At 39.0% G+C, this 6,972-nt stretch overlaps 1 long non-coding RNA gene across 1 annotated transcript; it reads left to right on the top strand.

Annotated features, from left to right (window-relative positions):
- The first annotated feature begins 1,190 nt into the window (after nucleotides 1-1,190).
- On the top strand, nucleotides 1,191-2,439 carry LOC141724285 (uncharacterized). The gene is made up of 3 exons (XR_012576577.1): nucleotides 1,191-1,277; nucleotides 1,648-1,747; nucleotides 2,118-2,439. It is a non-coding gene; the product is annotated as an uncharacterized LOC141724285 (long non-coding RNA).
- The last annotated feature ends 4,533 nt before the right edge of the window (nucleotides 2,440-6,972 follow it).

The raw sequence follows: 6,972 nt of genomic DNA, 5'->3' as shown, positions 1-6,972 counted from the left end.
TAATCTATTGTGATACCTCTCTTAAAGGATTAGGATGTGTGCTCATGCAGCATTAAAAAGTGATTGCTTATGCCTCTCAGAAGCTAAAAGAATATGAGATTAGATACCCTACCCATGATTTAGAACTAGAAGCAATAGTCTTTGCCTTTAAATTTTGGAGAAAATATCTCTACAGAGAAAAGTTCAAGATTTACACCGACCATAAGAGCCTCAAGTACATTTTCTCGCAAAAGGAACTAAATATGAGATAGAGGAGATGGTTAAAGTTGATCAAGGATTATGACTGTGAGATTCTATATCAACTAGGGAATGCAAATATGGTGGTCAATGTCCTTAGTAGGAAAGAGAGACTCAAGGTGTTAACACATCAAAAGAGTTAGTAAAGGAACTTGAAAAGCTGGAAATAGAGGTCAAACTCACTGGTAAAGGAACGAAAAAATTATTAGAGATCAAGTTGTACCAGAATTACTGGAAAAGATAAAGTTGTGTCAGGAAAAGAAGCTAACTGGAGAGCGCGTGTCGCTAACAGGAGAGGAAGTCAAGTGCGAAAAAGATGATCAAGGCATTATGAGATATGCGTCCAGGGTTTGGATCCCAAATGCGCGTGAGCTGAAAGATGAACTTTTACATAAAAGACATAACTCTAGGTATTCAATCCACCCAGGAGGCACCAAAATTTATCGCGACTCAAAGGAATATTACTGGTGGCCCAATATGAAAAGAGACATGGTCGAATAGGTCAGTAAGTGCTTGACCTTTCAAAGAGTAAAAGCTGAACACCGATGACCGAGCGGAATTTTGCAATCTTTGGAAATTCTCGAGTGGATGTGGGAGCATATAGCGATGGATTTTGTAACTGGCCTGCCTAGGACTAGATCGAATCACGATGCGATATGGGTTATTGGATGCATGTGCTTTTTCCTATTATCAGGACTCTTTTTTGCAAGCAAATGATTTAAATTTAGCTATGTAAACCGATGTTTTATCTTTGTCCTTCCTTTTCAGTTATAGAAAAGGAAGGTCCTCAGGAGTTATGTTTGACTCCAACTTGAGAGCTTGCTAGTCAAGTTGATAAAGAATTTCATAAGTCGTGCAATTTTGATACACTTTGTGCCTATGATAAGGAATTTGCATACAACTTCTTTTAAGTAGTTGATTTCATTTGTATATAGAATAAACAATTGAAGTAACTTTTAACTCTTCAGGTGCAGGAACAACTCAAACTTACTAAAAAGACCAAGGGCTTACTCCCTTCTTCAGATGTACCATCTATCAAGGTTCTTCTTTTGCTTAATATTGCAAGATGATGATCAAAACTAGATAGTTCTCATCTCATCTTGCAATCTAAATATAATTAACTAGCATACAATTTCTATTATATATAGCATGATAAACACAAATTTATATAGTTTTAATTTGGTTTGATGGCAATGTAGTACTTTGAGATATTTTCAGATAGTATTGAGTATTAGTTGAGCATGCCCAAAAGACCAGACGCAAACCCTTATTCGTTTATATCACTCATACAAGATAAAGGTTAACTAAAATAGAAAGGATGGTGTAAGTAAAGATTGGATGATGAAAGAAGTCGTTGAGTGTATTATCATTTTGATATTAAGAGATTCAATGTATTACTTTTCGTACAAGGTTTGAAGGATATTGAAGACTTTCGGCTCCAGGATGTCAACAGTTCTGCATTTGGTGGAAAGGTTAAGAAGTTGTCAGGCATACCAAGAAGAATGATAAGGTATTGATCAGAACCCGTCCTTACAGAGTTGAATTTTTCTGTGTTGTGCAGTTTATGTTTTTCAGCTGTTTTATGATGATATTGCCCTTATTTTTCTTGCTCAATAGTCTCCTTTCACAGTACATTTATTTTTCCATCCATTAGTGTTACAGTCTGGTTTTCTAACAAATTAGAATAAATTTAGTCTAATTTTTACGTTAAAGGTCTCACTGTTTTTTAACTTTTTGTTGTATGGTCGTGGAATTAATTGATATCCTCTCTTTTAATGTACTACTGCCTCTGGTAGAATATGCTTGGATTGATAATATAAATATCTTAAGCTGTTGCTGTTCTTTATGCTTTTTCTATGTTTTCTATGTTTATACGTTAGGTGGTACTCTCATGTTGATGAAGATGAGGCGATCGAGGTGAGGATGATATTGAGGTTGATGGATTAGATGAGGACGATGGAGAAAAGGAAGACAAAGATGATGATAATGATGATGTAGACGAGGACGATACAGATGATGATGAGGTCGATTCAGATGGAGACGAATGTGCCTAGTTGATCCTCCATTATGTCTTTTCTTAAATTAGTAATTTTAATTATCTTTGTTTAGACTAAGTCTTTTGTTTAAATTATGCCTTAACTTTAATGGATAATTTATGCATCCGACTTAGATTTAGAATACTTTGTAAACCATATTGTAATAGTCTGGTACCTATATTGGATTGATGGATGCTTGATGTTTGGATTGTGAATTGATAATTGAGATTTGTTGCTTAAATGCATGGAAAATTGTTTTTATATGAAGAATCTTTTCATTTTTTCTAAAATGTTTCTATTTTATCGAATTATGTTGCTAAAAGTTACAAAGTACTTCATTAGGGTCGAAATTATTGTAATATCTTAATTAAAATCATTGCAATTGGTCTAATATTGTTGCCTTGAAGTCATTAAAAAGATACGAGTTTAAGTTAATGCAATACTATTTAGGCGTTGCTGGAAACATTCATATGTTGCTATATCAATTTATTGTAATGAATTAAGTATGTTTCTATATGGTGCTATATTCGTTGCTAAATCGACCAATTGCAACGCACTCACGTGCAACGCCCAAATTTTGCACATTTGTTGTCATAAACTCTATAGCAACAAATATAGCACTTAAGCCAATGTTTTCTCAGTGTTGCTATAAGCAATCTAGGGTGTAGTGTATCTTGAAAAAACCATGTTATTCTAGAAATTATTAGATTATGAGATGGTAGATGTTTGATTGTTGATGTATTGGTGTTGGATTAGTTATGTTTGAAATTTGTAAAACATTTAAAATTAAGCCGTCGTAATGCCCAAATTTTGGCAGCTTAGTTTAACAAAAAACCGAGGACTAAGATTCATGAACCCAGGAAATAATCCTCTTGTAATGGAAAAAGCATGTTGTAAGGTCCGCGTAGGCTCTTAAATCACTCAATTAGGAGTTACAGTTCAAAAGTTATGGCCGCTTTAATGAAATCAGTTTTCATGGATAACTTAGCTACATATTGCTGGTTTTGTGAGGCTAAATCGATTCAAGTGGTGCAGGCATTCTCTTGCAAAGCCCTGATAGGTTTATTGTCGAATATGCTTTGAAGCTAGACTTCCCAACAACCAACAATGAAGCGGAGTATAAACCTCTAATTGCCAAATTAGGTCTGGCCGAGACACTGAGGGTCAGGCACCTGAAAGTGTGTGAAGATTCAGGGATGGTAATCTCACAAGTCAATGGAGAGTTTGAGGCAATGGATGAGACCATGGCCAAATACTTAAGGGTTGTGAAAGATGCCATGAGTTAGTTTGAGGAGTACTACATTGAACACATTCCCAGAGAGGAAAATGTTAAGGTCGACGCCCTATCCAAGTTTGCATCCTCTGAGATCGAGAACTACGCTGGAAGTGTTTACTTCCAAGTGTTAAAGGCTCCTACTGTTAACTGCAAGCTTGTGGTACCTATTGTTATAGGAAGTTGTTGGATTGATCTAATAAAGGGGCATCTTGAGACCGGATGGCTCCCTAATAACGCTCTAGAAGCGAGAAAGTTGTTAGTGAGAGCTTTGAGATATGCATTAATTGATGGCTAGTTGGACAAGAGATCGTTTGTAATCCAGTATCTAAAGTGCTTGAGGCCCCAAGAGGCTAAAGAAGCACTCTAAAAAGTTCATGAGGGTATTTGTAGGCTGCACTTGAGGGGCAGGGCCCTTTCCCATAAGATAACCTGTCTAGGCTTTTACTGGCCTGAAATGTTGGTAGACGCCAAAGATTATGTGAAGAGATGTGATCTATCAGAAGCATGCCCCAGTGGTCAGGCAACCACCTAAGATGCTGACTTTAATAAATTATTTAATTCTATTTTCTATGTGGTGAATGAATATTGAAGGTCCATTTCTAGTGGCCTCGGTGCAAAGGAAGTTCTTATTGTAGTCGTTGACTACTTCACTAAGCGCATTGAAGCCAAACCCTTGACCAAGATAAAGACCGCTCAAGATACCCAATTCTGGTGGGAGAACATCATATATCGATACGGGATCCCTCGTATCCTTGTGACAGATAATGGAAAGCAGTTCGACGATGAAGACTTCAGAATGTATTATGATAAGAATAAGACTGATCTGAGGTTTACTTCTGTCGCAAAATCTCAGGCCAATGGCCAGGTTTGCGAACTGAATAATCTTGGATGGGTTGAAGAAAAGAGCTGAATGCTCTGGATCTACCTGTGTGGATTAGTTTCTGCCTATATTATAGGCATATCGAACTATTACGGGATAAAATCGTCATGGATATTTTATTGGCCTTTCGTAAAAGATGGGCCAAATTGACGAGGCTCCGAGAGTTCTGGGGGTGGCCTCAGGCAGTGCGAGCTTCAAGTTGCGGAGGACAGAGTCTACGACGGATGTAAGTGTAAAGACGTCTATGATGGTGTAGTGAGATGAATGCCTAAGGAAGGATATATGCAAACAACCAATAGCAATAAAGTACTTCCAAAGGGGAGTTCACAATGGGCACAAACATGAAAGTGTATACGACAACCGACGCCGGTGGAGTGTTTGCGATGGCCGCAAACAAGGAGTTGTTGATGAGCGTAAAGTGAAGACAGTGCACCTCAAGTGCAAGGATTAATCAAATAAGACGTTTCACAATCAGGAAAGAGGAAGAAGTGACTCGGGCTCCGGAGGGCAAGCCTCCGGACCTCGAGGGCATCTAGGGCGTGCCCCAAGGGTTCCTGACCCCTTGGGGGCGGCCGCTTGCGATGTAGAATGAACATCGGTTGATCCAAATGGCGAACAACTCAAAACCAAACCATTTTGACAAAAAAATGAACAAAGATGCAAGGAGGAGAAACCTCCGGGAGGTCTCCACCCATTAGGGCATGCCCTGAGTGTTCTAGGAAGTCCTCTGGGGACCTGAAACTGTGAAACACGATACAGAACGTGCCATTTTGTAGTCCTAAAATTTGTCCTCGTATGGGAATGGTTACTTGAAATCTAGCGTGTGCTTTTGGGAGCCTCGCTTCTGCATTCAACGGGTTTTCCTCGTTGTGAAGATTTTGGGGTGTCATGCACTTTGCGCTCCATGCTTGGGATGACTCGTCCTGGAGTCTGGTGGGTTAGCCTAATCGGGGGGCGAGGATGCGCCTTAGCATTTGTGGTATGTCATGACAATACCTGCGATTACGAACTAGGAAGATAGCGGTAGTGGAGAAGTTATCCACCGGTCAGGGACTTGCTTCCTTCGTGAAGTTCCGAATGTCATAATCGAGCCGTGTTCCTTTGTGACTAGGCCACATCGATAGGAACTTTTAAAGCTATTAGAAGATAGAAGTATGCTTGACGACTTCTATCACACTTAGGAGTTAGAATTCAACTCTAAGATAGTCTTCTACTCCTCAAAGAACTATGTTCGGCTTGATCCACCCCTATAAAAGGAGGTACGTAGGCATATTGCTGGGCAAGTGGTGAACAGGCTGTAAGAGGCACACACACCGACCTCAACGATCTGATCCACCCTTTAACAAAAATCACCACTCTCTGGCGACTCTTCCGATCACCGGCCACCATTGACGATCTCGATTCTATTGACGAACCTCGAATATTTGTTAACCAAATTTCTCCGTTAATAAATTGGCGCTAGAAGGAGGGAAAATGTTGGATATAGAAGGAGTTGAAGATTTAAGGGTATATTCACCTATGACAACAATGCAGAGGATGATAACTCAACATAGAGATGACTTGCAAATAATCCTATATCCACTGGAACCAGTACAAGATAGAAGACTTGACGTATACACAATGATCTGGAAAGCTACAGTGAAGAAGTCGTCAACAGAAGTTTGAGGTAGTTCATTAATATGTTCGTGCATCGAAGAAATAAGGTTGAAGACATTCGAGTGGTAATCTGGACTGGTGTGAAGGTCATTAGGGTTTCAATGAAGCTGATATTATATGGTAGAAGACTTGACAGTGGATTGTATAGGTTATTGTACGAAGGCCTGAGAGCGGAACTAGTCGTCTGTGAACCACACCATTGCATGAGGCATCAGTGATCCGTGAAGGGAAACTTAAGTACTATCATTCGAAGAACTGTCGAGTGAGATTTGTATTCAAGAAGAACGTTCAAGGATTAGATACGAAGATCAAGAGACGGGAAGACAGAAAGTGGAACAGCTCAGGGATTGCAAGAATCAAGATAGAGGGATGTAACCTTGCTAAGCCTTACTCTATTGGAAGGATCAAATTCACTTGTACTAAGTGGTAAAGGTCTTTGTGGGTCAAGTGAGTGTCAAATGGTAGAAGGCAATCAAGATTCATCTAAGTGATGAAAGTTCCAGTGAGCAGAAATTTCTCTAAGGCAAAAAGCAAGCCAGTCGACTTCTAGGAAGGAAGAAATCGACTAGTAGCTAATCCTAACTCAATTTTGAATGCTACTAGTCGATTATAGGATTCTACTAGTCGAATGGAAAGGCATGCTAGTCGACTAAGTACAAGTGTGCCATGATCTTGAAATTTTCTAAGTATAAACACACTAGTCAACTTCTACACTTATATGGTCGACTAGTGAGAATTCAACTTGAGCTCAGAAAAGTTGATAATCGACTATATCATTCCAGAAGTCGATTTTATGATGCTAGTAGTCGACTTTGTTAGTTAATAAATGGTTGAATTTTTCTAAGTCCCAGAACTTTGCCTAGTCGACTAGTATAATCAACTAGTTG

This window comes from Apium graveolens, chromosome 5, assembly GCF_009905375.1.
Source record: "Apium graveolens cultivar Ventura chromosome 5, ASM990537v1, whole genome shotgun sequence".
Lineage (NCBI taxonomy): Eukaryota > Viridiplantae > Streptophyta > Magnoliopsida > Apiales > Apiaceae > Apium > Apium graveolens.
Note: the sequence above shows the minus strand (reverse complement) of the source record. Positions and strands in the feature narration are given on the sequence as shown.